General features: G+C 34.7%; 1 pseudogene; it reads left to right on the top strand.

Moving 5' to 3' along the window:
- The window catches only part of LOC143386412 (phosphatidylinositol 3,4,5-trisphosphate-dependent Rac exchanger 2 protein-like), a 113,677-nt pseudogene that overhangs the window by 27,549 nt on the left and 71,155 nt on the right, over nt 1-14,973 (top strand).

The raw sequence follows: 14,973 nt of genomic DNA on the forward strand, positions 1-14,973 counted from the left end.
TTGAGATTATACATATAAAGTACTTAATGCATTATCTTCATGCACCATGATGATGCCACAATTACTGTTCAGATATTACTTATATCATTTATCAATAAGCGACTTCATTAATTTCCAGATAAATGATACTTACCAATTCAAAACCAAGATTTTTTTAACTGCTTACAAAAATTTAGGTACATATAGTATTCTTTCTTGTCTTAAAATGTATTGTTATATGTAAAAAAAAATGCATATTTATATATAATCACGAACAGCTGGAGGTACTATGTATAGCTTACCTGAGTCAAAGAGCAGTCTAATGGTCCAGATTCTCCCTAGTAAGTCTGTTAATGGAAGTGTGAAATCATTAAAGTGGATGGATGCTTTAGCTCCACCAGTAACTTATTAGGTGGTCTAATAAAGTGTGACACTCATTAATTAGAGTTAGTAATTTGGGAAGACTGAGCTAGGGGGCAGCAAAGAACCACAACAGTGTCTTCCGTCTAAACGTAAGTATGATCTTTCTCTCCCTTAATCCAGCTCTGCCTGGGATGAGGCTCTTCCACTTGCCTATTTTCTGATACTTTGAGGAACTTTAACAGGGAGAGGCAGATTGGAATAAGATAAGAAAGATCAGATAAGAGAGTAGTAATTCCAAAACAATCATTAGTAAGCATTAAGGCTTTGCCTTTTTCTCTCTGGTTTAACCTCATAATTATTGACTGGTGTGCTGACATATGATGTGAGAACACCCTTCTAACTGCTAATATATGGGTGTGAGGCCACTGTCTTCAAACTAAACAGACAAAGGCAAATCCCCATCCTTGAATTAGTGCTAGGAGAGCAGAGCTGGGACATGGGGGCTCTGATCCATCCCTCAGTGTTTGCTGCATGGTATTTGAAGCCTGAGGTCCAATCCTCTCTCTCTTCCTCTACTTACCAGCTAAATGTGGTACTTCACTTCACTTCAATGTTCACTTCAGAATATGTGATCATAAGATGGGCACAGGTGTGCTTATACACAGAGCTGCCAAGACACTGTGTAATTCTAGGCACATGAAGAACTTAGTGAGAGGTTTAACACATAGTGAGTACTCTTGTCATACCATACATGGTACTTTTACCCATTTTCTCATTTCATTTGTTCCATTGATTATTATATAAAGAACATATTTTGTTTTATGTCATATTTAAAGTCTAGAAAATTTGAGTTGAAAGGACCTTCCTAAAAGGCAAGGCTTGGAAATACTAGGGCTTCATTATGAAAAAATAAATTTCATATTTACAATAAAAAGGACCTATTTTGAATTGTATTTAAAAACTTTTCTGAATATGGTATATTCATTTTCTCTTTTCTTTTTCTTTTTTTGAAATGTATAACTTTTGAGTCTTTATTCCATTGAGTACTATAAATCACTCATTAATACACACATACACATACACATATAAATATTTGTCTTTCAGAGAAAGTTTTGAATGCAAATTTACTAAGAGAATAGGAAAAAAAAGTTGTAGTACGGTATTTTAGAAAATATATTTAACCAGTGTAAATAGGCCAGAGTGACATTTAATGTGAGAAATCACAATTTTTATTGCATGATATGTACATATTCTTTGCACAATTATGCTAATTCCCATCCAGGAAAATTTTTGGTGAAGTAAAATACTCATCTGCATTAACAATGTCCTTGAGGACATGCTGTGTGCACTGTAGGAGTTTACCTACATCCCATTCTCTACCCGCTAAATGCTAGTAGAAGCTCCAAACAACCAGTTATAACAATCAAAGACATTCTCCACCGTAATCCAATGTGCGCAGACCCACAGTGTGGCTTTATCTATTATTAATGGAATCAAATGTTTTGGAAATGTCAATACTAAATTTACCATTTCTATCTAAAAATTAACATCCAAATTATGTAAAATGTTACCCCATTATTACAAGTGTTTTTGGAAAGTTGTGACATATTAAAGGTAATTATAAAGATTTACTTTATTCTTACTGTTCATTGTGATATCCCTGCTTGATAAGGCATTCCTGATTTTTTGTGGTTTCTTTCTTAAATTGATGTGAGAGTGAATGGTGATAACCATGTTTCTGCCTTGTGTGAATTTTCTGCTAAAAGAGAACATGTCTCTTTTCTTAGGAAATCCATGAACTTAATTAGCTACTGTGGGCTACAAACAGAATGCACACAATGGCTCAGCACAGCAGGTATTTATTTCTCACACTCTTAAAGTACAAATGGAGGGGATTTGGATAGAGGTGGGGAGATCTCTGCTCTTTCCAATCAGCTCCTTTTATCTTACATCATAGTTCACTTCTCCTGCCTTTGGCTCTCAAAGCTACCCTGAGAGGTCATCTTCCTTCAGATCTAGAGTGAAAGAGACCTCAGAAAGCGCTGCATGGAAGTTTTTGAGGGGCTTCTTAGTCACAGCTGACTCACGTTTTCCATCCCTTCATATTTTATTTCTGTGTGGATTTACCATAAATATTGCCTTTTTCAAAAATTCAGGTTTTCTTTTTAATGTATTATTCTTTTAGAATTTCACAGCATAAATACTAAAGTTAATCAGATTCTTTAATTATTTTGATGTAGTGTTTGACAGCTCTGTTCTGTTCTTTATAACTTGTTCTTTGTTCCTGTTCTTTGATGAAATTCCCAACAGGTAGAAATGTATAAACATTGTGTTTCTGTTATATTAATATTCATCAAGAAATTTCATAAGGTACTCCTTTCTTTCTTTGTAACAACAGTAAATTAATGAGAGAAGCTTCCATTGTATTAAGTACCTAACTAAGTCATGGCACTGTGCAGAGCAGTTTATCAACAGTGTCTCTGTTGATAATAACCTGCAAAGTAAGTTTTAACAGTAGTATCTTTCTGTGATCAATTTCCATGAAGCTTTGTGTCAGAGAAGTTCAGGAGTCTAACTATTCAGTGCCTGATTGAGGTTTGTCTACCCCCAGACTCTGGCCTCTTTTCAGGATATGCTATGTAATGATTGTGTTCAATTTAGAAAATAAGTATTGTGTACCTGCTATGTGATTTTGTGTTGGTAGGGACCAATTTTATCTCCCAGGGCTTCTAGCCAATGTCTTTCATGTGGTGCACCCTCCACATGTATTTATTGAAAGAATGAATAAAGGTATAGATGACTGCATTTTAACCAATAGTTGCATTTAAAATTCATCTTACCTTATTTTCTGGTTGATATTAGGACCCTGAAAATCCCAGATTTAGCTGATGGACTTGGATTTCAGCTCCGAGGATTTGGCTCTTCTCTTGTACATGCAGTAGGAAGAGGTAAGAAATTCATCTGGCGTGGTAAAGAACTTTCCAGCAGGTTTTAGATATTCCATTCAGAATGGGGATTTAGTTAAAATATGCATAATCATTTTGCTGGGAATTTTCTCACTAATCTTATTTTCACTGTATTAACTCAATGGTAGGACATTCTAGAAACAAAAAAATTTTAAAAGAAATCTCTTCAAGAATTCTGATGCATTTATCATGGATAAATTTTTGACCCCTCATATCACTTTTCTGTATATTTCAGCTCAAACCAAAGAGTATTGATGATTTTAAGATTATATATTTGTATTTTTCTTGATTGCAAGTAATTGGATTTTTTTATTAATTTTTTGTAATTCAGAGATATAAGTTTTGAGGCTTCTGAGTGACCTGTGGGCTCTATAACCTGTTGCTATTTAATTCCTTCAGGTATTTTTATGAACCTTGGATACATTTCTCCGTAAAGTGGATTGTAAATTAAATGATTATGGTGACTAAAAACTTGGTATATTATTCGAGTTTTTGAAAGACAAGTCATCTAATGACATGTTGTTTTATGTATTTTTTTTTACTGACACTAAGAATAGAGCCAAATAACAGTTCCCACATTACTAAACATAATAAATAACCAAATGCTGTAGCTGGAAGTATTTCTGTAAGCATGAGAAGCCATGCATTTATCTAACAAGGAGGAAATAAATACCTTTCAGTGCCAAGAAACAGGAAGCATGTTAATATAATCACTCAAACATTAGAGAGGCCAATTTAAAAGGGCCTTGTTATAAGAATAAAATTTTATCATAATCTTATAATAATTAATCTTATACAGATTATGATAAAAATCTGTCATACTTGAAAAACTTGTCTGTTCTCTCAAATTTTTCAAAGTAGAGATGGATAGACGTTTAAAACTGTTTCAATAACTCATTCAATTTTATCAAATGGAAATGGGATATTACATATTAAATCTCTTCATTTTCACAAAACCAAAAAAAAAAAAGAGTTGTTCATATTACCAGTATTGGCAAGTCACTGAAATCCTGAGTGAATTGAGGTCTCCCATCATCTAAAGAGCAAGGTTCTATCTTTGGAGATTAGCGATAAGGTTGGTCAAAATCTGATTCTTGTGCTTTTCTGCTTCTGATAGAGTCAAAAGACAAATGCTTCTGTGCATTAAATAAAAAAATGTGCATTAAATGAAAAGATGTTTTTCTCTGGTTTCTTTTCACACTGATGTTATGTGGTCAAATCAGAGAGGTCTCCCTAGACTTGTTCTCACAGTGAGTCACAGCAGTCAGCCCACACTTTCCAGTGTGACCAGAGGTCCTCTTGCCTACCTACATCTGGGCCACTGGATTTCAGACTTGGATGAACCTTTTTGTCCCTTCTCCTAAACAGCTTTGTGGTCGTGGTTCCTGATGGACTGTCTTGTCTTCACCGGGCCCCTGTTACTACTCAGCAATTTTTTAAATGTGTTCTTCATCAGCTAGCTCCTTCTTTTTCTAAAAATTATCCCCAAGACTGACTTCTCTTTTCTTACCTCACTAATTCTGGATCTTAGATACAGGCCTTCAGCATCTTCTGTGTCTGTAAGGTTCAGAGGCTGAGGGCTTCGCACCAGCCACACAAGGCCTTCTCCCTGGGTCTCTGCTCTGCTTCCGCTTTCTCTCTCTATCACACCATCCTTCCCAGTACTGCACTCACACCCCCACATGTCCAGGTGATTTCTTGACTCCATTCCTTTCTTTCTACTATTTTCTCTGCTGGGAATGTCCTTCCTTCCCCCAAGACTCAATTCGATGCAGAATAACTGAATAACCGTTTGATATTTTGGGGAGTGTTTTGGTCAGCTTTTTTGCTGCTGTGACTAAAGGACCCAACCAGAACAACTGTAAAGAAGGAAAGGTTTTTTTAGGGGCTTAGGATTTCGGTGTCTTAGTCCATAGAAGGCCAGCTCCCTTTATTGGGGCTCAAGGTGAGTCAGAACATCATGGCAGAAGAGTGTGACAGAGGGAAGCAGCTCACATGGTGATCAGTATGAGAGAGAGAGAGAGAGAGAGAGAGAGAGAGAGAGAGAGTCTCCACTCTCCAGATACAAAATATATACTCCCATGGCATGTCCCAATTCCCACTTCCTCCAGTCACACCCTAGTACTTCAGTTACCACTCAGTTAATCCCTACCAGGGGATTAATTTGCTGATTGTGTTAAGACTCTTATAAACTAATCATTTATCCTCTAAACCTTCTTGCATTGGCTCACACATGAACCTTTTTGGGATACCTCACATCCAAACCATAAACAGGGAATGAATTTTATTAGGAACTGAGAGGAAAGGAAAAGATTTATTCATAAATATTAATTTTCATGGAACTGTTTAATAATTCCCTAATGTGAGAAAATGCTTATAAGGACATCTTTTCTAGTATATTTATGATATTTACAACCATTTGTGAGAATTACATATATTCTATTTTTAGTGGTACTTTCTCAATGTTGATTTGCTCAGACTATCCAATATCAATCACTGGAAAGTTCAGAGAAACCTTAACTTGCTGGCTAGAATATGCCACTTCTGTATTTAAATCTGTACCTATGCAAACAAAGTGATTGAAAAATTGGTAGCATCTGCTCTGTTCTCCACAGATTCTCTGGTTCCTGAACACTTATGTTTTCATAGAACATCCAGGCTGCTCATAGTAGCTAATTGACTTGATTTTTTGCCTTTAAAATTTATTTTTATAGGTTGATAATGTGACTCAGTTGTAGGGTACTTGCCTAGAATATGTTAGGCTTTGGGTTCAATCCCCTGAGCCACCAAAAGAAAAAAAGAAAAAGAAAAAGAAAAAATATATATATTTTGATATTCATATTAAATTATCGACATTATTTTTAAAAAGTGAGGTTTCTTTCAATGTTTAGGGACTCTGTAAAGAAAGATAAGACATATGTTTCTGGCTTTTGTAGTTTTTATTACATAGATGTATATTAGGAAATTAGATTTCCTAGACATTTAAATAGGAAAATAACTGATTAGCAGTTTAAAGGTCACTTTGAAATATTCCCTCAAACTTATTCTTAGGGAGATGGGAAAATGTTCTTTTAATCACAGTTTGAATGGTGAGTTGAAAAGCAGAAAAATGTTGAGACAGAATTGCTATCAGAACCGAATTTATTAGGAGTATATTAGCTAAGCCCTTATTATATTTTAAAAATTGCTTTCATTGTTCTATATATGATAAAGATGAATCTTATTTTTCATATACATTTTTGGCCATTTTCCCCATTTGTAATTAAAGGAACTGTAGCTGCAGCAGCTGGTCTTCACCCTGGACAGTGTATTATCCAAGTAAATGGAATCAATGTCAGCAAAGAGACCCACGCCAGTGTCATTGAGCATGTTACAGCGTTCAGGAAATACAGGCGACCAATGAAGGTAAACTGCTCTTTGGTTTATCTGGATCTGAAAACAAACTTGCAAAGGAGACCAAGGGGACAGCCTAGGATAGTGCTGGAAATGTTTGTAGTTTCCAATTCTGAGTGAGTTTAAATGCAGCATTGTAAATCCCATAATGACTATATTATCTGCATAATTAATCAAAGTTGACTATGTTTAAATGGTTGTATCTTATTGTTATAGTCTTATTACTTGCTTAAAAAGTGATGTTGGGTATTTTCATTTTCATTTTTTTTCTTTTTGTGGTGCTGGGGATTGAACCCAGGGCTTTGTGCATGCAAGGCAAGCACTCTACCAACTAAGCCATATCCTTGGCCCTCATTTATTTGATAAGAGTTTATCTAATTGAAATCCAAAGAATTGAGCTGTTGTCTTAGAATCACTTTAGAATATAATAATGATCATTGTGTATATACATGTGAATTATAAATATACTGTTTACCCTAAGACTTCTGTGAAAAGTTGAAATTGTGGGTTTTATAGAGTGTAGTTGATTTTTTGGATATTGTTATTTAGGAAACTGGGTTAGCTTTTGAAAGAAAATGCCAAAATGTGCTTGTCTTTACTTAAAATTTAATCACTTTTATTTTTGGACACATATGTGTCACAAAGAGATGAAATTGAAATCCTAATTCATAAGTCAAGTTCATTATCTCATGAAGAAAAAGTGGAGATTGGACTATAGGAGAAAATTTCTCTCAATTTAATCAACTAGATGCATAAGGAAATTTAGAGAGGGCTTATATTTTTAGTACTCATGTGTGGTGAAATGCTCTTTTCTGGATTTGAGAATATGAAATTGTTCTCATATTGGCAATTTTTCTCATAGGCCAGGACTGATGTTCTGAAAAATTTTAAACTTATATGGAAATAACCGATCAATTTTGCTTACTAATAAGGTCAAAACTAGCATGGGAAATTGGAATTTACACATGAACTCATAGGTTACTCTGATTGATAGTAGTTCAATAATAATTTGTTAAGAAACTGTATGATTGAATGCATTTTCTGAAAGACTCTTTAAGAAATTATCAAGTCTTTCCTCTTTATCAGGAGTGTTAATCAGTGAAATAATTTTTAAAAGGAATAAATGGACAGAAAAATTCACTGAGTAACATGCTCTCTTAGGTATCCATTGCTACAAAATAGACCACCCCAAAACTTAGTGGCTTAAAAGAACAGTGATTAATGACTTCTCTTTATTTGACTGGTTGGTGGTTCCTATGTCATTGTGTTCAGTTGGGACCTTACTGGGTGCCTGGGTTCCCTTCCTTGTGGCCTCTTGCCCCATGTGGCAGGTTGTCCTCCAGAGCTCCTGTCTATGGTTTCCCTTTCCAGTCTCCAGTAGGGTTTCCTTTTCTGTGTGGTGTGTAGATTTCCAGAAGGAATATTACCCCCTAGTTGGATGGTACTTGCTTTTGGACACATGAAGTCACAGGGTCACAGGGTCACAGGACCAAGCCAAGGTTCAGAGTGGGAAGGAACTATAGAAGGTGTGGGTATTGTTTGATAAGTGTGGCTCATTGGTGGCCACAACAAGTGACCAAGTTAGTTAGCATGCTTTTGTTTGTTTTTGGTTCTGGGAATTGAACTCAGGGCTTTTTGCTTGCTAAATGCATCCTCTACTTACAAAGCTACACTACATCCCCAGCTCTTAACTCTCATTTTAATGATTTATAGCACTATAATAAATACAATAGTGAATCTGATGCAAGAGAAAAAATAGATTACATCACACTTCAGTAATTCAGTTAGAATTTGATTTATCATCTTATCTAAAAAAAGGATAAACCTTGAAGTAATATTACCCTTGAAGCATTTATTTGGTAGCCATTTCATCTCTCTCATTTCTCTAAATAAGATTGGAGTTACTGTCTCAATTAAAATGCAAGATGATTTTTGACATGGAAAGATTGAACATAGTTAGAAACTCGATGAGATAAAAGATATTCTCCCTATTTTCATGTTGTTTTGATTCAAAGAAGCATTAAATGTATTAAAATAAGATGACTATTGAGGGCATTTAAAATGGTTTGTACAGTTATAGAAAATTTGATTCATTCCCAAACTGTCCATCTAACATTTGCTTATTTTTAAGATGTAATTTATAACTCATTTTAAGATATACTTGAGGCATTTAAGTAAGACATTTGAGAAATACATCCTGTTTAAAAAATATCTTTGGGACATATCTTTGGAAGATAAATTAACATAAAACATATCTTTGAAGGATAATTTAAGCTTGAAAAATGTCAGTTTGTTAAATTATCATTGACTTTCCATTCTGATGTTGATTGTCTTTCTCTTTCAAATTCTATTATTTCTAAACAAACTACAGCAGTAAATAAGATGGGCAACTCTTCTTCTAAAGCAAGTTTATGAAGTAGATATGCATTTTAGGATGTACTATTTATTACCTCTGAAGTTTCTTTCCCCCCTCATTTCCAGCAAGATTCCATACAGTGGGTTTATAATAGCATCAAGAGTGCTCAGGAAGACCTCCAAAAATCTAACTCAAAACCTCCTGGAGATGAACCAGGGGATGCTTTTGACCACAAAGTTGAAGGTAGGTTTCTTCTTTTTCTCCCTGTTCATTTAATAGTTTTCTTTTCCACTCTGTTTGCATCTACATGCTAATGTTGAAGGTCTTGTATCTTCCAATCCTAACTTTGAATCTTAAGTCATTATCACCAAATAGATGTCATGTCATATAAGCAAGCAGTAATAGCTTGTGCCTAACGTGTCATATTCATATTCATTCCTGGTTGGTAGGCACTATTTAAAAGTTTTACATGGCTTATCGCACTTAATCATTAAAAGAGAACATTTAAAAAAAAATAAGAATGATCATAGCCTTTCAGAAATTGCAGTCTTTGTAGGTTTTTACCCATTATGGTTAAGTGTTAAAGTGAGGACTCAATCTTGAATTATGTCATGTTACATTATTTGGAATTGAATGTTTTAAATTTTTTTTTGTTCTTTTTAGTTTTACATGACAGTGGAGTATAACAATATATTCAAACATGGAGTACATCTCATTCTAATTAGGATCCCAGTCTTGTGGTTGTACATGATGTCAAGATTCCCTGTGGTGTATTCATATATGCATACAGGAAAGTTGTGTCAAAATCATTCCACTATCTTTCCTATTTGCCACTGACATGATTATATATTTAGAAGACCCAACAAACTCCACCAGAAAACTTCTAGAACTCATAAGCAAAGTCAGAAAAGTAGCAGGATATAAAATTAACACCCATAAATCAATTTCATTCCCATGCACTGATATGAATCAGGTAAAAGAATAATTAGGAAAATCATCCCATTCACAATATCCTCAAAAAAGCCAAACAAAAACAAACAAACAAACAAACAAACAAAAAAAAAACAACCCACAAAGAACAAAAATAAAACCAAATCTGGAAATCAATCTAACAAAAGAGGTGAAAGACCTCTAGTAGTGAAAATTATTGAACACTAAAGAAAGAAGTTGAAGAAGATGGAAATATCTCCCATATTCCTGGATAGGCAGAATTAATATTATCAAAATGGCCATTTAACCAAAATTGCAATACAGATTTAATGCAATTTCTATTAAAATCCCAGTGTCATTCTTCATAGAAATAGAAAAAGCAACCATGAAAGTCATTTTGAAAAATAAGAGACCCAGAATAGCCAAAGCTATTGTGAGAAAAGTGAAACTGAAAGTATCACAATATTGGACCTTAAATTATGCTACAGAGCTATCATAACAAGACCAGCATTGTATTGGTTCCAAAATTGACATGGAGACTAATGGAACAGAATAGTTGACACAGAGACAAATTCACATGAATAAGGTTATCTCATACTTGACAAAGGTGCCATAAAACATACATTGGAGAAAAGATGGGCTCTTCAACAAATGGTTCTGGGAAAACTGGAAATCCATAGGTAGCAGATTGAATGTTGTTTAGACTTTGCTATTCCAGTGATCACAAACCAGAGAAAAATGCAGAACCTCAGCAAGGCGCATGGGTACACCTGTGATCCCAGTGGCTTAGGAGGCTGAGGCAGTTCAAAGTCAGCCTCAGCAACTTAGAGAGGCCCTAAACAACTCAGTGCCACGCTCTCTAAATAAAAACTAAGAAAAGAGGGGATGGGGATGGGCAGTTCTGGGAATGTAGCTCAGTGGTTAAGGGTCTCTGGGTTCAATCTGTGGTACCAATAAAAAAAAAAACAGAATCTCAGCTTATCCTCATTTTGAAAAGATTTACATGTTTATTAAAATGTAGAAGCCTTGGTCTGGAAGGTCCAGAGTTCCTTTCAAAATATGTTCTTGATTTGAGTAACTTTTACTATATTCTAACATTGACAGTAAGGAAATTGGCAAACTAATAATGGGAAAAGAGAAAGAAAAGAGAGAGAGAGAGGTCTTTGGATAAATTCTCCTGCTATTTCTGTTTTCTCAATTGAACAATCCAGCAAATTGCTTTATCCAGAGGTGTTGTCAAAAGCAACTGAAGCAATTGCATGTATGTCTGCCTCTGACAGATACCTTGAATTTTTATTTTAGAACTTTTTCATAGAAAAACAATCCTCCTTTATAATTATTTTCCTGTTTCCACTCATCTTATTGGTGCATGTCTATGGACAGTTTTATTTTTATTATACCATTAGATTCTTTCAAACCAGTACAGATAGAGAGTTCCATATTCTGGGCAGTTTTTACTGGCAACACTTCTAACACCATATGTGTGGTTTCCCCCCCCCCCATACCAAGCAAGATTCCTACTCTCCAGATACCAATGGGGTGTGCTGTAATTCAGTTCCAACACCTATTTCTGGGAGTTAGTATGGACGTCAGTCCCTCAAGACTGCCCTCTCCTCAGATGCCCTTGTAGGTTCCAGGTTTTCACCTGTATTTCTGACCAATTGGCTTTAAGGTCAGGGGTTCTCACACCCTCTTCTTAGATCCAATATTTGCTAGAAATATTCATGGAACTCAGTAGCACACTTCACTTACTATCACTAATTTATTATAAAGTATACAACATGAGCAGGTTTACAAGGTGAGCTGTGTCCCCAGTGTTTTGAGATGTGTACCCCTCTGGATGTATGCATATGTTTTTCTACTTGGGGGGATCTCCAACCTGCATTGTTTTTTAGTGGGTTCCATTATGTAATGTGTTTGGCTAAATCATTGGCTATTGTAACTGAACTTAATCTCAACCCACCCCCTACACCCAGAGGTCTGCAGGTGGAGTTGAAAGTTCCAGACCCCTAATTGCATGGTTGATTCCTTTGACCATCAGCCCCCATTTTGAAGTTATTTAAGGGCTCACTAACAATCACCTCATGAACACATTACTAGTATGTGGTTGAAAGGAGCTTGTCATGGATAACAAAAGGCACCCCTGTTGTCTCAATAGCTCTGTAAGTTGTAAGTATTTTAGAAGGTCCAGACCAAATATGTTTCTTATAGGGGCCACAGACCAAATATATGTTTCTTATCATATGACATCTGTTTATATCAATCATAGAAAGGGTTCCTAGGAAAGCTTAGTTGGATCCTGTCCAACTCATGGCAAAATCAGAAATATCTCAACTTCATTGGAGCACCATAATATTATTATGATAAGACATGATGTTAGTTATTCAAAATAAGATGAGCCTCAGTACCTCATCCCGAGGCTTTTATTTCTCATTTGGAATTATTCTTCTTTGGTGTAACAATATAAGTTAGGTTGGTTAATTGGTAGTTAGGAACTGATGTCTAACTATTCTGGGACTTAATTAGTTTAAGGTAAACCAATACACCCCTTTAGCCTATTTAAGACATACATTTTACTATCTTATTCTAAAAATTTGTGGTTTTAAATAAACAATTAAATTTATTTTTGTTTACTTAATATTATTATTGGATCTCCTGGTTTCTTTCATGCCACTTTAAGTGTTTTTCCACCAGTTGACTGATTCCAGGCTGAAAATCTATAGGAAGACATTCTATATAGAAATTTTTAGTATACTGATCAATGATGAATTTTCTCAATGAACTCTCCCTGAAAGAGGCTGTTTGGGAAACTTCAGGTATCCTAACCTCTCTGTTCAAAAACAATTCTTACATCTCCTTTGTCTTCTATAATATGCCCTTCTTTACATGTTTTTTTTTATGCTTTGAAAAAATATTCATTCAATGTTTAACACATTTTTAGAAACCCTTAATTTAAGTTGTGTATACTCTTTTCATGAAAAAAAAAAACACAAAATCACATCTGTAGTATTTATATTGGTATAACTAAATATACACATGGTCCACAGATCTAAGTGGTATAAAGATGAGATTGGTCATATTAAAGTGGTGAGATTTGGATCACTCAAGCATTTGCTTTCTATAAAGTGCGTTTATTTTTCAAATTGTTAACAAGAATAGATGCTTCATTCATCGGATTTAGCCAACATTTAAAGAACTCTTGAAAAATTATTTGAGGCTCAAAATATTTGAGGAGATGAAAAAAACCCTTCATGATGTTGACAAATTAAGATCGTCTGCATTGCAGAGGCACTTTACAAGTTCAACACCATGGCCATTATCGATGGAAAGAAGGAGCACGTGAGTCTGATGGTGGACAACGTCCACCTAGAGTATGGGGTTGTGTACGAGTATGACAGCACGCCTGGGATCAAGTGCGATGTTGTGGAGAAGATGATCGAGCCCAAGAGGTTCTTCAGCCTAACTGCCAAGGTAGGAGTGGACCTGTCACCACCAGTGGTTCCCTTCTAACTAAAACGACCTTATGAAATGCAATGGCTGTACATGTAGCAGCTTCTAGGTCCTTCAGCATCTTTTTCTTTTTTCTCTAGTATTGAGTATGTGTATGGTCTTACTTTTATTGATCATTTTGTATGATGAATTTAACTTGTATAGAACTCTTGCCCCAACTAATTGGGCAAAGACTTTCATACATTTAATAGGTTTGCAGCCTCTGTTAATTCAGTATTGTGGATATATTTCAGATAGTTTTCTTGACAGGTTTTTTTTTAATGCACATTATCCTCTGACCCTAGTCATTGAAGTCCTAAAATATAAGAAATTTCAAATTCTGCAAGTGTCAAAATTTCAAGAATCTTAGAAATCAGGTTATGAATAGATCCTACAAATAGAAATTTATACAAGTCATATTTGGAAAGGACATCACCATATGGTCCTTAGACAAAAACAAGATTAGGGAGGAAGCAAATTTATATCCAAATGGACGAAACACATGACTCTGAGCTTTCTTTTCATGGTGTTTCTAAAAGTTGAGTCCCTCAGACTCCTTCTGTGACCTCCAGTGTTTGTTTCTGCTTTGCTATCATTCTGAGAGAATTCAGATACTTCAAGAAAAATAAGATATATTTCTCTTACTTTTATTTTTTCATTTTATTTTTCATTTTAAATATGTGTAGTTGAGGCAGTTGCCAGTTAAAATATATATTTTTTAAATTGTAGTGGGAGAAAATAATGTGGAGATCTAAGTGATCCATTTTAAAAATAAATATTTTACTTTTTTATTTTATAGTCTGGATTACAACTTTAAAAAAACACAATTATTCATCATTATGAGGCTGTTGCGTCATTGTATGTATCTATTGATATATATTTCCTAACCACAGTTCCTTTGCAACTATGTTATACAGCCAATGGAAACCATGCAAGAGTTTGAAACCACATTATTATAGTTAGTTATTCTTATTTTTCATGTATTTCAAGTTTGCAGAATTGTGTGGATTATTCTACATATAATTATGTCTGTACTGTAAAAATCATTTCCATTTTACAGATGAAGAAAGTCAAAAGAATTAAGGCAGTTAGCCTGGAGCATGCTGCCAATGATAAGGCCAACTCTGATTTCTACTCTAATGGCAAAATGAAAAATTCATACTAACAGGGAAGTGGAGGTAGGAAGAGGCTGAAAGAAATAAAACATCAACACATTTTTGTGACTTACACAGTATTATAAAAATATAGGTAAGGGTAAGATCAATCCCTGTGATCTCTAACAGTCATAAGACACCATGTAATTCTCAATCCATTGGAAATTCTAGTGACTTAAGGTAAACAACACACACACACATAAACACACACACAGCCTTACAATTGATTCAAATATTCAAAAAAATTTACTAATTGAAAACATTATATGGATGCTTTTACATGATGCTTTTATCACCTAGAGCTTAGACACAGCATAAACATTAGTTTATACTTTACCCTGAT

Source organism: Callospermophilus lateralis, unplaced genomic scaffold, assembly GCF_048772815.1.
Source record: "Callospermophilus lateralis isolate mCalLat2 unplaced genomic scaffold, mCalLat2.hap1 Scaffold_101, whole genome shotgun sequence".
Lineage (NCBI taxonomy): Eukaryota > Metazoa > Chordata > Mammalia > Rodentia > Sciuridae > Callospermophilus > Callospermophilus lateralis.